The sequence below is a fragment of the Lynx canadensis genome, chromosome C1, assembly GCF_007474595.2.
Source record: "Lynx canadensis isolate LIC74 chromosome C1, mLynCan4.pri.v2, whole genome shotgun sequence".
In the NCBI taxonomy this organism is placed as follows: domain Eukaryota; kingdom Metazoa; phylum Chordata; class Mammalia; order Carnivora; family Felidae; genus Lynx; species Lynx canadensis.
This window is the reverse complement of record NC_044310.1, coordinates 218738970-218754422: the sequence shown is the minus strand read 5'-3', so window position 1 is coordinate 218754422 and position 15453 is coordinate 218738970. Positions and strand designations below refer to the sequence as shown.

The window sequence follows — 15453 nt, the reverse complement described above, 5'->3', positions numbered from 1 at the left end:
CTGAGCAGGGCTGAGCAATGTTGTGCCCAGGGAAGTTTCTGGAGGCAGGGAGGCTATTTCCTTGTTGAGGGAGGAAGCTGGAGCCCCCGGTAGGTGGGGACAGTGGGGAGGAGGACAGGGGTCCCGAGAGTGCAGAAGAAAAGTGACAATGGCCTGTAGTGGCCAACTGGGTTGTGAGCGTAGGCTTGGAAGGTCCAAGAGGCCCTGAGGTCGGGGCCCGGGGCCCCAGAGGGCGTTGGACTGAGAGCCCAGGAAGGGTCTTCTGGGGATGAGGAAGAGGCTCCCACCATAGTCTGGACCTTCAGGACACGTGTGGACAGGAGCGTGAAAGTCTTTCCTCCCCATGGGTTGTGCCGGTCTCTGAAATTCTTGGATGTCTTTGAGAAAAGCCTTTGTAATTACGAGGCAGGTTTGTTTGTTTCCCCCTGGTTTCAGCTCAGAGCTCACCGGTGTGTGATGTTCTGGAAGTCCGGGACGCTACCTGGCCACACCACACCATGCCTGTCCCCCGGGAAGCACACATGCCATGGGCACTCATGAGCCCCCTCGAACGAGTCAAGGATGAGTGGTTTCCTCGTGTCCAGACTGGAGAGGGGACTTCCACGTGCCGGACTTTCCTGCCTGCTTGTTATTTTATTTCTTGGTGTCCATTGTTGGGTTAGCGGCCCCTAACCCGCCAGCTGCCACCTGCACATGTCATTAGCCGGAGTCACTCTCCTCCAGCCCATTAATCAGCCTGTTAAATACAGGACTTAACACCACGCCAAGCCATTTATCTGTGAGGCCAGCCTTCAGGCTCCTCTGTTCCCCCCACGGCAGTTGAGGAAATCATTAACACCTAAGAGCACACAGCCCAGCCCACTCTTCTGCTTTGCACATTAGCCCAACTGCGTGGGCCCAGCATCTGCCCCCCAGGGCCCCTCACCTTGGCTTGCCTCTCCCGCTCCCCCCACCCCAAGGCTTTGAAGGTGGGCCTTTGCTCGGGGTCGTTAGCAAGAGTGTGGTAAGTACCCCACACCCTTCTTCAACCCTCCCTCAACTTAGTGCTTGGAAGGCCCCTCTGGCGGCTGTTCAGAGTTGGTGGCTGTGTCTGCATGAGCAATTGGGACTCACTGCGTGTCCCCAGAGGGGTCTCCAGGTGCCCCTCTCTTCAGCTTCAGACGAGAATCTGAGGCCCCGAGAGAGTCAGTGGCTGGCAATTGTCACAACTCTCCGCTGGTCTCTGACCCCAGATCTGGACCTTTCCGCTGTACCACAGCAGTTTCCGGCCTGGCTGGGAGAGTGGGCCTGGCTTGTCCCCTCCTGGGCAGCTGTTGGCTTCTCAGCTTTCTCCAAAGGGTCCAGACACACGGCTTGTCGGGTCTCGTTTGCCATGAGCAAGGTGGCAGATTGCATTTTTCTGAAGATGCCCATGGTGCTGTCCCCCACTGCAGAGGCTCTTGGCCGTTGACCTTGTCCCTCTTCCAGTCAGGATGTAAAACAGTTCCTCCCACCTGGAACCTGGGCTGGCCCGGGGGCTGCTTTAGCCATTCTGTGTGTGGTCATCTGTTTGTACCAACTGGCAGAGCCCAGGTTGGTGATACAGTTTTGAAGCTGGCTAATTTTGCTCTGTTCTGTGGCCTCACTGTTCTCGGCCTGGCTCAGTTGAGCAGCCAACCAGAAGAGTCACAGCCCAGAGTGGATGAGTCGGTGTTGATCCACAACTGACGAGGCCCGCAGTGGACACCAGGGTCTCCCCATGGGGGACCGTCTCTGGAAGTCTCTGGACTTCTTTGCAGCTCCATTCTTCCCCCCGAACTCATTTTCCACCCTGCCCTTCTTCTGTTTTGTGTGGAGTCCAGGGTTGTGACTATACATTTCCACCCTCTGGGCTCCTGGGAACCCAGTGTCTAGTATAGTACCTAGCATAGAGTATGGTATACAGTGTGACGGCTGGAGGCTCCATTCTTTCCACTTCCACCCCTCGAGGCTGCAGCCCTTCCTGGCCAGGCAGAATTCTGTCCTTGGAGAGACAGCAGAGGGGAGAGAAAGGCAGAAAGGCACTTGGGAAGCTAGGGGTCAGGGGATGAGGAGGTTTCTTTCAGGCTCTGTCACCAGGACTTGGGGGGACATTTACCTATAAAGTTTAGGGGTCATGGGGGCCTCTAAGATCTGGGATTCTCCATGGACTCATTAGTTCATCCACTCAGCAAATATTTGCTAAGCATTGAGTTTGTAGAAACTGGGGTTTCAGTGATAGAAGACACCATCCCTGCCCACATTGAGCTTATAATCTAGAGGAAGACCAGCATTAAAGAACATATTGGGTGTGGAATCAAGCCCCAAAGGAGAAAAACAGAGGTTAAGGAAGCAATAAGAGATTGTCCTGGCCTCATCTGGTAGGGTGCTGGTATGAGAACACAAGGGTGACCTATAGAATGGACAAGTCTGGGCTCATTCTACAGAATAGGGTAGGAAAGGCAATCCATGGAGAAGAAGCAGCGTATGCAAGGGCTCTGAGGACTGGAACAAGTGGAGAGTAAGAGAAAGATAGATGCTGAGTGTGTAGGCAAACAGTCACATCAGTTAGGATTTTAGATTTACCCCAAGAGCAACTTAAAGCTCTGTGGGTTATTGCCAGAGGAGGTCGGATGGACATTCTCTGGGCATGGACCACAGAGCGGAGGGAGTGCGAGGGGATTTCCAAGGAGCAGTTCAGTGGCCTTCCCAAAGGTCTGGAGGAGAGGTGATGGTGACCAGTGTGCCTTAAAAGAAAGGGATGGGGCAATGAGACCAGTATTCTCAACTCTGCCCCCGACCTGCCCACCACATGATCCTGAATACTTCTTACTTGTCTCGGTCCCCTCCTTGGTAACATAGCAACAACCACTGTTCGTTCAGCTCTGTGGAGCAGTGATGAGAGCAGACAGAGCAAGAGGGCCATTAGAGCCCACCTGGGCAGGGACACATTGGCGACCGATGTCAGAAGAGGTGCAAGAGGACAGGATCCACGGAGGCTAACGCTCATGGAGATGGAGAAGCTGGAGGGCTCCTATTTAGAGACCAGATGGGAAAGGAGCTCAGTTATAGGCATGTTGGGTCAAGCTGCCTGTGGGTCCCCAGGTAAGGTATGGGGCAGGTGGAGCTCTGACTACTCAGGCAGGACCCCTACTGATGGGGGGTGAAGACAGTTGCTGCTGTGAGAGCAACATGCCCCACACAGGTGTCTGCACTCTGCACTCGCTCAAAGCCTGCTCTGCTCCTAGAGGGCTCATCAACTGCTGAAAACTGGACACCAGGTCACAGAGACCATAACATCGACGTGGTTGTAAACTTGAGAGAAGTCAGTGTAACTCTCCTTGGCCAAGAGACATGGGAGCCATGGGTTCTCTGTACGGCCTGGCACGCAGGAGCCGGCAGGTATGCTGGAGTCTTATCTCTGTGGAGGAAAGACGACATCTTTATGGAAGTTCAACCCTGATGTCACTGCATTTGTTCTGTGTCCGTGGATGGAATATGGCAGCACACTGGCATAAAGGAACACAGAGGAAGACTTTCATTTCCCTTCCCACAGGGGAAAAAGTAACTCTTTCCTATTTTATTCATCAGAGTGATTTAACCAGAGTTTGGGGGGCTCACAGAGACGATTTGGTTCACAAGTGCTCGGATCTCTCCCAGCTTCCTCCTCTGGGTTCACCAGCAAAAGATACTGCCCATCCAGCCTGTTCTCCACACAACTCAGGAAAGACATCTGCTCTGTCATCAATGAAGCTTTTCCAAATGTGGTCAAAGTAGAGCACTGAGTTGGAAACAGGGAGACCCAGGGTCCCACCCCAAGTCTACCTGGAGCCCATTGGGTGGCCTTGAACCCACCCAGCCTCTGCATCTTGGCTCCACAAGATAGAAGGACAATGACCTTGGACCTACTGGGGGGTGGAAAGAGCTCTGGAGGAAGGCCTGGGGTTGTGCTCTATGGTGCCACACAATTTATTAACTCCTATGTGTTTCTAATCCTTTTGACACCACGACTGAGTTTTCTTTTAGATATATATTTTTATATTTTTAATTAACATACAGTTAATTCGCTCATTGTGGCACACAATTCCATGGGTTTTGACAAATGCGTAGTCACATAGCCACAACCGCCATCAAGATGAAACGACAGTTCCATCACCCAGAAAACTGCTAACTAATGCTGCTCACTGCTGCTAAACACTAGTTTGTTCTCTGTTCCCATAATTCTGCCACTTCCAGAATGTCACATAAATGGAATCACACAACGTGTAGCCTCCAGGTCTGGCTGCTTTCACCTCGCATAGTGCATTGGAGATGTACGCACGTTTTTGCATGTGTCAGTGGTTTGTTCCTTTTTTAGTGCTGAGTAGTATTCCATTGTGTGGATGTACCATAGTTTGTTTCCCCATTCAGGAGTTGAAGGACATTTGGGTTGTATCTAGTTTTTGGCTCTCATGATAAAAGCTGTCATGTATACTCACATTCAGGTTTTTGTGTGCTTGTGAACTTTTATTTTCCTTGGGTAAACATCTAGGCGTGGATTGCTAGGTCCTAGGGCAAGTGTGCATTTAACTTTGTTAGACCTTGCCACTCATTTCCAAAGCAGCTCCTCCATTTTGCATTCCTACCAGCTGTGTATGAGTGTTTCAGCTGCTTCACATCCTGGACAACACTTTGTGCTGTTGGGTTTTTTTTTTTTCCTTTTTTACTTTTTGCCATTCTAGTAGATGGGGCTGTGGTGTCCACACACATGTGCTCGAGGCCCTCAGGGTGGAAGATAAGGACTGGGGTGGGCAAGGCAAGAGGCCGACCCAGACTTCCATGTTACCAAGAAGACATAATTGTCAAGGTGAGACAATAGTGGGAGAATGGGACCTATTATACTTAGTCATTCATTTGCCTCATTTCATAAACGGTGACACAAGAGCATCTATTTGAACACTTGCCCCAGGCCCCCAACATGATCTGACTTTTACTTCTAGGAAAAGTTAATGCAGACTTGGTTGCTTTTGAGAAGACAGAAATCTAGGAGAGAGGAAGAGCCCTCTTGGAATCAAAGTTAAAAAGAAATTAGAATGTACAAATATGTAATTTGGCTGCAAGATTCCGGGTCTAATCAGACCAAAAGGGGTTGAAGCACGAATGCCTGAGTCTCAGGCCTTTGTCTCCAGAACGACTCTTAACATTTGGCTTAACTGGGATCCACTGATGAGACTGCAAATGTGGATCCCCCACCCCAATGCACACTGCCCAACGTGGCTTGATCGGTTCCCAAAGTCCCCACAGGAGTCCAGGCAACCTTGTGTATTTAAGAAAAGATGGGTCTGCAGAGAAGGACAATGGTAATTGTTACTCACTCAGTGTTTGAACAATGGTTCCTTTCATGGGTCTCAAGCTGTCCTCCAAATCACCCCTGCTATCACCAAGAAACCGACACCTCAGTTAATCTCCAACAAAACGTCAGGGATTGCAAAACAAGGGGTCCAATTTTCAGTTGCCCCTGACTGCCAAGTGATACTTGAGCAGGTCTGTTCTGCGGGGGACGAGGCCAGGAGCAGGTCCTGCCGCTTGCAGCCTGGGGCCCCCCTCCTCCTCTGGATGGCTGTGAGATGGAGATGTGCTGTGGGATGCTTACTCTCGCTCTGACGGAAGGGGTCCTGCGAAAACCCTGCTTGATGAAAAGGAGAATCTTAGAGGCACACAGTGTTCTGCTGTGCTTCCGATTTTTCAATTCCGATGACAAAGCTTAGCAACAGAAATCGGGAAGGAGGCCTGTTCTTCCAAAGGCTATCACATTGTTGCTATTTTCACAGGGACTCCAGAAAGCTGCCCACACATCGGCTGCTTCATATGAATCCATGCAGCTCAAGTCATGTGCTCTAGGAAAACCATGAAAAGATACACAATGAGAAAGGGCACCTTGAGGAGTTCAGAGAAGTACAATAACTAGACGTCTTATCTCTAAGTCCAAAGCAATCAGAAGAAAAGAGCTTGTAACAATTAGAGCAGAAATCAATGAAATTGAAAGCAGAATATCAATAGAGAAAAATCAACAAAACCAAAATCTTATTCTTTGGAAAGACTGATAACTTTGACAAGCCCTCAGCCAGGCTGACAAAAACAAAGGAAAGAAGACACCGGTCGCCAACATCAGACACGAAAAAAGGGCCATCTCTACTGGTCTCATGCACATTAAAAGGATAAAGAATTATTATGAGCAACTCTACCCACAAACCTGATACCAGGATGAAATGCACCACTTCCTTGAAAATTACCAAAATTCACACAAGAATAAATAGACAGTATGAATAGACCTGTAACTACTAAAGAAAATTAATCAGTCACTAATAATCTTACAAAACACAGCACCAGACCCAGATGATTTCACTGGTGGATTCTACCAAACATTAAAGGAAGAAATATTGCCAATTTTCTGCAAACTCTCCCAGAAAACAGAAGCAGAGGGAACAGTTTCAATTAATTCTGTGAGGTAAGTATTACCCTCATACCAAAAGCTGAAAAAGAATTAAAAGGAAGAAAAATTGCAGAAGAATATTTCTTAAGCATAGATGCAAAAATCCTTAACAAAATATTAGCAAATCAAATTCAACAATGTCTAAAGGGAATTATACATCACAATGAAGTAGAATTTACTCCATGTATGCAAGATGGTTCAATATTCAAAAATCAGTTCAAGTAATACCCCACATGAACAAGGTTTAAATGATCATAAGATCATATTGTTTCGGAAAGAACGTTAGACAAAACCAACACGCATTCATGATAAAAGCTCTTAGCAAACTAGAAATAGAAGGCAATTCCCTCAACTTGACAAAGAACTTCAGTAAAAATCCAACAGCTAATGCTGTGTGTGTGTGTGTGTGTGTGTAACTATACTTGATGGTGAGAAACTGGATGTTTTACCACAAAGCAAAGACTGGGAATAAGACAAGGATGTCTCCCTCAACCACTCCATTCAAAATTGTATTGTAGGTCCTAGCTAGTGCAATAAGACAAGAAATAGAAATACATCGTATTCACATTGGGAAGGAAGAAATAACGTTATCCATGATATTATGGGTGACATGATTATCTATGTAAAGTGTCCCAAAGGACCACCACCACCACCATCAACAGAAGCCTTCTGAGAGTGGTTGTGGTAAGGTCACAGGATACAAGGTTAATATGCAAAAGTCATTTGCTTTGTTATATACAACAGTGAACAAGTGGAATTTGAAATTGATGTAACATAAGCTACCATTTACATTTGCACAAAAGTGAAATACTTAAATACAAATCTCACAAAACATGTACAAGACCTATATGGGAGAAACTACAAAACTCAAATAAAAGAATTCAATGGACAGTTATTCCATGTTCATGGATTGGGAGACTTAATATTGTTAAGATGTCAGTTCTTACCAATCTGATCTATAGATTCAATGCAATCCCAGTCAAATCCCCAGCAAGTTATTTTGTGGATATTAATAGGCTGATTCTAAAGTATATATGGAAAGATCCAGAACAGCCAACACAATACTGAAGAAGAGGAACAAATCTGGAGGACTGACATTGCCCATGCTCAATATTTACTATGAAGCTACAGTAACCAAGGCTGTGTGGTGTTTGTGAAAGAATACACAAATAAATCACTGGAACAGAGAGCGAGGAAAAGACCCACACAAATATAGTCCACTGATCCTTGACAAAGATGCAAAGGCAGTTCAATGGAGAAAGCATATTTCTTTCAACAAATAGTTCTGGAACAGGTGGATGCCTATGTGCAAATGCATTAGATATAGATGAGAGAGATAGAGCTAGAGAAAGGGAAAGAAAGAGAGAGAGAGAGAGAGAGAGAGACCCACCGCATTTCACCAAAATTAGCTCAAGATGAATCAGAGCTTTACATAAAATTCAAAACTACAATTTTTTTATTATCCTAAAAGAAAATCTGGGTAACTTGGGTTTGGTGATGAGTTTTTAGCTATAACACCAAAATCACAAGCCATGATAGAAAAATGTATGTTGGGCTTTATCAAAATTTAAAAATTTCTGCTTTGCTGAAGACACTGTTAATAGAATGAAAAGAAGAATGACAGATTGGGAGAAAAATGCTTGCCAAACACATATCTGATAAATAACTTGTAGCTGAGCACTCTTAAAAGAAAAAACTCTTAAAACTCAAAAATAAGAAAACTCACTTTAAGGATGGACAAAAGATCTAAACAGACACCTCATGAAATAATATGTACAGATGGTAAATTAGTATATAAAAAGATGCTCACATCATTTGTCATTAGGGAATTATAAATTAAAACAGCAATGAGATACCACCACACGCCTGTCAGAATGGCTCAAATCCAAAAATCTAACAATTCCAAATGCTGATGAAGATGCCATTCGTTATCGGCAGGAAAGCAAAATGGCGCAGCCATTTCAGAAGATAGTTTGCCAGTTTCTTACAAAGCTAAACATAGTCTCACCATATGATCCAACAATCACACTCCTTGGTATTTGCCAACGGAACTGAAAACTTATGTCCACACACACAAACTCTAGATGGATATTTATAGCAACTTTATTTATAATTGCCAAAAACTGGAAGCAACCACGATGTTCTTCAATAGGTGAATAGACAAACGACCTGGTACATCCATATAATGGGATATTACTCAGCAATCAAAAGAAATGAGCTATCAAGCCATGAAAAGACAGGGAGGAACTTTAAATGGCTATTTCCAGATGAAAAAAGCCAATCTGGAAAGGCTACTTACTGTGTAATTCCAACTCTATGACATTCTGGAAAAGACTAAGCTACGTACAATAAAAAGATCAGTGGTTGCCGGGAGTTTGGAAGGAGGCAGGACGGGGATGGGTGGATGAAATTCAAGTGATTTTTAGGGCAGGGAAGCTGTTTTTGCATGATGCTGGAATGCAGATACATGACATTCTGCATTTGCCAAAATCTATCAAACTTCACAACGCAGAGTGAATTTTAGTGTATGTAAAAATATTTTTTTATTATTTGGGAGCTTGGGGGAATCCCCTCACCCAAAATGCAGACTTGTTATGTTAACCTTAAAAATAAAACTGCCAGTTATTTCACCAGCAAAAAAAAATATGGTCTTATTTGGGAATAGCAGAGAATGACAACTCAGGACAAGCAAGCTATGGCAAAACCCTAGGCAAGTCCCAAGAGCAAAGGAGAGGAGGCTCCTTTATAGAGGAAAGGAAAGGCAGGGGGTGGGAAGGCTACTGTAAGCTAACAGTCCATCAGAGTTGGACTGGGCGTTCTAAGAATAGTGGCTTCTCATGAGCTGGGCTGTGACTGTCTCTCATTGGCTGGGCTGGGCTGTCTCTCATTAACTAGGCTGCAACTGTCTCCATTGGCTGGGCTGTGACTGTCTCTCATTGGGGCTGTAACAGTCTCTCATTGGCTGGGCTGGGCTGTCTCTCATTGGCTGGGTTGTGACTCTCTCTCTTTGGCTGGGCTGAGGCAGTCTCTAATTGGGGCTGTGACTGTCTCATTGGCTGGGCCGTGACTGTCTCTCATTGGCTGGGCTGTGCTGTCTCTCATTAACTAGGCTGCAACTGTCTCCATTGGCTGGGCTGTGACTGTCTCTCATTGGGGCTGTAACAGTCTCTCATTGGCTGGGCTGGGCTGTCTCTCATTGGCTGGGTTGTGACTCTCTCTCTTTGGGTGGGCTGAGGCAGTCTCTAATTGGGGCTGTGACTATCTCTCATTGGCTGGGCTGTAACAGTCTCTCATTGGCTGGGCTGGGCTGTCTCTCATTGGCTGGGTTGTGACTCTCTCTCTTTGGCTGGGCTGAGGCAGTCTCTAATTGGGGCTGTGACTATCTCTCATTGGCTGGGCTGTAACAGTCTCTCATTGGCTGGGCTGGGCTGTCTCTCATTGGCTGGGCTGCGACTGTCGCTCACTGTCTGGGCCCGTGCAGAGGAGAGCAGTAGAGTAGCGTCCACCCACAAAATGAGTCTCTTCCTGTTGGGTCTGCAACCAACACTGAGTGGCAGGGTGTGAGAGCTCCCGGTCCCAGCCTCCAGATGCCCTTCGGAATGAGCCTCCCCTTGTTCATTTTCACAGATAAGAGAATCGAAGCTACGACAAGCAGATGAAGGGGTGGGTGGAAAATGTGACCTGGGTAAGGCGGGACGTGAGTGGAGTGTGTAAGACTGAAGGCGAGAGGAACCGCAGCACTCCACAAAGCTCGTCCCCGTGGGAGGGACTCGGCCAACGATTGTGCCGCTGCCGTGTGTGTGCTGGGACGGAATGGCCGGGTAAAGATTGGCGGGCAGTGGGAGCCGGGTTCTCACTGTTAGAGTTGACACTTCAGGTCAGCAAGGGAAGGAAGCTCCAGGGACCCACGAGCTACTGGATTGCACTCAGAGACGTCTCGAACTCGCGTTTAACCTTCCGCGGACACAGATGGCTCCACAGAGAAACGTGTATGGACGCGTGTGCAGTTGGGTCACCATATGCACTTATGTCTCCTTGCCGTGGCCATTAAGGGGGCCGGAGGGACTCGGGCAACGAGAACACCAAGCACCCAGGTCGTGATTTTCAATCTCACTCTGCAATGAAAGGGACCAGCTCCTTAGAGACTCTAGGACTGGGTGGGGGGTGTACAGGATGAGTCTCGAGCAGGAAGTAAGGAAGTGAAAGAGAGAGCGAGAGATGGGGGAGGGAGGGGAGGATGAGGAAGAGGAGGGGGGGGAGGGAGGAAGGAAGGAGGGAGGGAAAGAAGGGAGGGAGGAAGGAAGGGAGGGAGGAAGGAGGGAGGGAAGGAAGGAGGAGGAGGAAGGAGGGAGGGAAGGAAGGGAGGGAGGAAGGAAGGGAGGGAGGAAGGAGGGAGGGAGGAGGAAGGAAGGAAGGAGGAAGGAAGGAAGGAAGGAGAGAAGGAAAGAAGGGAGGAGGGAAGGGAGGGAAGGAGGGGGAAGGAAGGAAGGAAGGAAGGAAGGAAGGAAGGAAGAAGGGAGGGAGGAAGGAAGGAAGGAGGGAGGGAAGGAAGGAGGAGGAAGGAAGGGGGGAGGGAAGGAAGGGGGGAGGAAGGAAGGGGGGAGGGAAGGGAGGGAGGGAGGGGGGAGGGAAGGAAGGAAGGGGGAGGGAAAGAAGGAAGGAAGGGGGGAGGGAAAGAAGGAAGGAAGGGGGGAGGGAGGGAGGAAGGGGGGAGGGAGGGAGGAAGGAAGGAAGGAGGAAGGAAGGAAGAAGGAAAGAAGGGAGGAGGGAAGGGAGGGAAGGAGGGGGAAGGAAGGAAGGAAGGAAGGAAGGAAGGAAGGAAGGAGGAAGGGAGGAAGGAAGGAAGGAAGGAGGGAGGGAAGGAGGGAGGGAGGAATGAAGGAAGGAGAGAAGGAAAGAAAGGAGGAGGGTAAGGAAGGAAAGAAGGGGGAAGGAAGGAAGGAAGGAAGGAGGGAAAGAAGGAAGGAAGGGGGGAGGAGGGAGGGAGGAAGGAAGGAAAGAAGGAAGGAAGGAAGGAAAGATGGGAGGGAGGGAGGAAGGAAGAAAGGATGGGAGGGAGGGAGGAAGGAAGGAGGGAGGGAGGAAGGGAGGGAGGGAGGGAGGGAGGAAGGGGGGAGGAAGGGAGGGAGGAAGGAAGGGGAGAGGGAGGGAGGAAGGGGGGAGGAAGGGAGGGAGGAAGGGAGGGAGGGAGGGAGGGAGGGAGGGAGGAAGGGGGGAGGGAGGGAGGGAGGAAGGGAGGGAGGGAGGGAGGGAGGAAGGAAGGTCAAAGTGTCCCCAGTAGCCAAAGCAGAAACAATGTGAGCAAAAAACTAAAGTCGAATTGGGTTGTAACCCGAAGTATAAAATAAATATCCATGAATCCATAATGATATAAATGACTGTTAAAACTTATAATTGAGTAAGAAGAGACAAATGCACGTCGCAGTGACTTGAGTTAATGGTACTTAGGGTATATGTGAAAGTTGCTAAGAGTAAATCTTGGAAGTTCTGTAAGTTCTGTAACTACGTACAGTGACAGATATTAAGGAGACTCATGGTGGCCGTTCAGCAATGTAGCCACATCAGTCATTGTGTCAGACACCAAAGCTCATATAATGCTGTATGTCAGTCATACCTCGGTACCAAATAAATCAATGTGTAAGAAGAGGCAAATCCCCAGTGAGTGCAGAATTCAAATACCGTTTGCAGATACCCCACTCTGAAGGAGGGAGCAGAACTCCTTGCTCCTGAAGTGTGCGCTGTGCGTGGAGATTCCTTCCAGGCAGGACAGTCAGAAAAGGGGGAAAAGGAGAAACTTCGCAGTGGAGAAACTGACAAAAGGCTACTGGCAGGTGAGCAGGGTCGCCGTCACTGGTCAGGAATCGTGTTAGTAGCAGGGCGCCTGGGTGGCTCAGTGGGTCAAGTGTCCGACTTCGGCTCAGGTCACGATCTCACGGTTTGTGAGTCCGAGCCCTGCGTGGGGCTCTGTGCTGACCCTCAGATTCTGTGTCTCCCTGTCTCTGCCCCACCCCCCTCACACTCTGTCTCTGTCTCCCTATCTCTCAAAGATAAATAAACATTTACAAAAGTTTCTTTAAATCATGTTGGTAGCATGCACTCTTGATGAAAATGGCACTTTTTTTCATAATCCCAGTCTATTCATAGGGAAAAGCATCAGACAAATTCCCCTGGAGAAGCAGACTGCAATACACCTGACCGGTACTCCTCAAAATCCCAGACAAGGAAAGTCGGAAATCGTCACCGCCAAGACTACTGAGCCTAGAGACATGATAACTGCACACAGTGAGGTACCCTGGAAGAGGTCCTGGAACAGAAAAAGGAGATGGGGCAAAGAAGAAAACCCGAAGAGAGTGTATAAACTTTAGTTGACAACAATGTATCAAAAATTAAAAAATAAAGACATAAAAAAAACCATTGTGTCAATATTGGCTCACGAAATGTAACAAATTGTTACAAATTGTTACGAACTGTACAAATTGTTACGAATTGTCACCAATTGTCACCAATTGCAGTAGTGTAAGAGTTAAGCAGGGAAAACTGCCTGGAGGTGTATGGAACTCTGTACTAGGAGTTCAATTTTTCTCTAAGTCTTAACTGTTCTAAAACTCGTGTCTATTAGGGCTGTTGTTGGTTTTTGTTTTTTTTTTAAGTGTAAGCAAGAAGCGGGAGAAAGACAAACTTTATCGGGAGGTTATGGACTTTCTGAGAGGGCAGTGGGCTGCTCCCCGGCTTGGGATGGGCATTTCCACCGATCTCATCCAGTCCCCCATAACTTTGGGTTAATGCCACAAACCCCCCACCCCCAGGCGCTGCTCTAATGCCCCCGCTACGAAGAGAAGCCCAGTTCCCTGTCTTTCCCCAAAGGCGCGGTGGGCTCGGCCTGGGGTTTCCCGCCTGTATCCCCCCCCCCCCCCCCGGAAGAAGTGATGGCATCTTTCTGCGACTGTCTCCAAGTCAGGGCTGGGCCGTCATCGCTTCATGGCAGACCCCGCGGCCGCATCCCTTTCGCTCCTACCCTGCAGACGCAGCAGCTGCCGGTTGGCTGCGAGGTCTCCCTGCCGAGCTTCCGAAGGTCACAGCTGGCGCTCCCCGCTTCCCGTGGTACCTGCGGGGGCCCCTGCGAGTCTGCTGTGTCCTTGCCGGTTCACCAAAGATCCGCTTCTCAGCTGTTTTTTTTTGTGTGTGTGTTTTGTTTTTTGGCAAACGTGCAGACCTGGAAAGCATAACATACTTATTTTTGTCACTGTTCATAGAAAGAGGCATAACTTACGCTCAGTAAGCGCAGAAATCCCAAGTTCATTCATTCAGCTCAACCAATGTGTACAAATGAATGAACGAACTGTCACTGATGCCAGCCTCAAGATACGTGGTACCACCAGCCTTGTGCGTGTGCGTGTCCATGTGTGAGCGTGCGTGCATGTGCGTGCACATCTGCGCGCGTATGTGTGCGCACGCGCGAGCATGTGTGCGCACGCGCCTGTGTGTGCGTGCGTTGGTGTGCGTGTGCGCGTATGTGTGCTGCGTGTGTGTGCCTGTGCGTGCGTGCATGTGCGTGCCTGCCGGCTGGAGGTGGAACGCACGTTTCCCATCCCTGCCATTCGGAGCTGCGCGCCCATCTCTGCGGTGTTTCCCGCCGCGCCCCCTTCTCCAGCCCCTCTGCGCTCGGCCCCCCGCAGTCCCTTCTAAGTGCTTCCTGCCGCCACTGACTCACTTTTTCCTGCTTTTTTCTCAGAGACACGTGGCCAATTTCTTGAACGTTCGTTCCTCCAATAGGAGCCCGGTCACGATTGCCACGTGGCTCATCTTAAGAAACAGCTGTGTCTTGGAGGGAGCGCGGAGGCTTCACCGGGTTCCAGGTGAACTTACCGATGGGCTGGGAGGGGCGCGCTGAGCCGGCTCCCGGGGACCCTCCTGCATTTGGCCAAAGGCTGTGAGTGCAGCGGGAGCCACCTGACCCCGGGTCCCGCGTCTCGTCTTCCGGGGAGCCGTTCCCACACTTGTCGCAACACAGGCCGCTGAGCTCCACCCCAGGCTTTCTGATTCGGTGAGTCTGGGGTGGGGCCCGGGATTCTGCATCTTTAACAGGTCCCAGGTGCTACTGGTGCTGCCTCTGGGGGGCCACCCTCAGAGCCTCTGGGTCCGGGGAGGCCTGGCTCCTACCTGCTTGGGATTGCGCGCCAAGAGCTGCAACGCAGGGAAAACCAGGCTGTGCTCAGCCCACGCCCCACTCCCCGAACCCCCGACCCCACCCCGTCCCTGCCCTCAAGACCCTCCACCAGGCCTCCTGTCTGAGATCTTTACTGAGAGAGGAAGGAACCCTTCCCAGGACTCAGGGCTCCCAGATCCTTCCAGCAGTTCGGGCGCCCTTTGATCCATGGCTCTGGCAGGCCTCCTGGACGTGGTTAAGCCACAGGCTTCGGGGCCAGAGAGGCGTGGGCAGGCCACTAAGTAGCTCTCAAAAGGAGGTTGAAATTAGGACGTTTCTCGCGGGGCTGAGGGGCTCGTGCGGGTTTACGCGGCTCAGTGGAGACAAGGTGTGGAGCGTGGTGTCTGGTCCACGGCGGCCCCCGCACTTTAAGTGGCCTTCCCTCGGATGGCGATGCTGTGGGTGGGGAGGGTGGGAGTCCTGGGTCGAGCTAAGCTGGGAGCAGACCCTTCCGGGAGCCCCTGGCTAATGGGTGGGGCCTGGGGGCCTTGTGGGCACCACACTAAGTTCACCCCATAACTAAGCCTCACAGTGAATGAGGGAGGGTCCCTCCACCCCCTGCCCCCCCCCCCCCGTTCCTCACACCCTCCTGACCCTGAACTTCAATGGTCCCGCTACCGGTGCCTCTTTAGTCGTCCAGGATTTCTCATCCTCAGCAGCACTGACGTTTGGGGCCAGCGGATTCTCGGCGTGGGGGCCTGTGCCAGCACCGTGGGGTGTTTGGCAACACTGTTGCCCGTCCCGGCTGGATGCCAGCAGCGCCCTTCCCCTCGAGCCG

The 15453-nt window shown here is 49.8% G+C and overlaps 1 long non-coding RNA gene across 1 annotated transcript; it reads left to right on the top strand.

Moving 5' to 3' along the window:
• The first annotated feature begins 9982 nt into the window (after positions 1 to 9982).
• On the top strand, positions 9983 to 12867 carry LOC115521758. The gene is made up of 3 exons (XR_003971162.1): positions 9983 to 10563; positions 12158 to 12300; positions 12603 to 12867. It is a non-coding gene; the product is annotated as an uncharacterized LOC115521758 (long non-coding RNA).
• The last annotated feature ends 2586 nt before the right edge of the window (positions 12868 to 15453 follow it).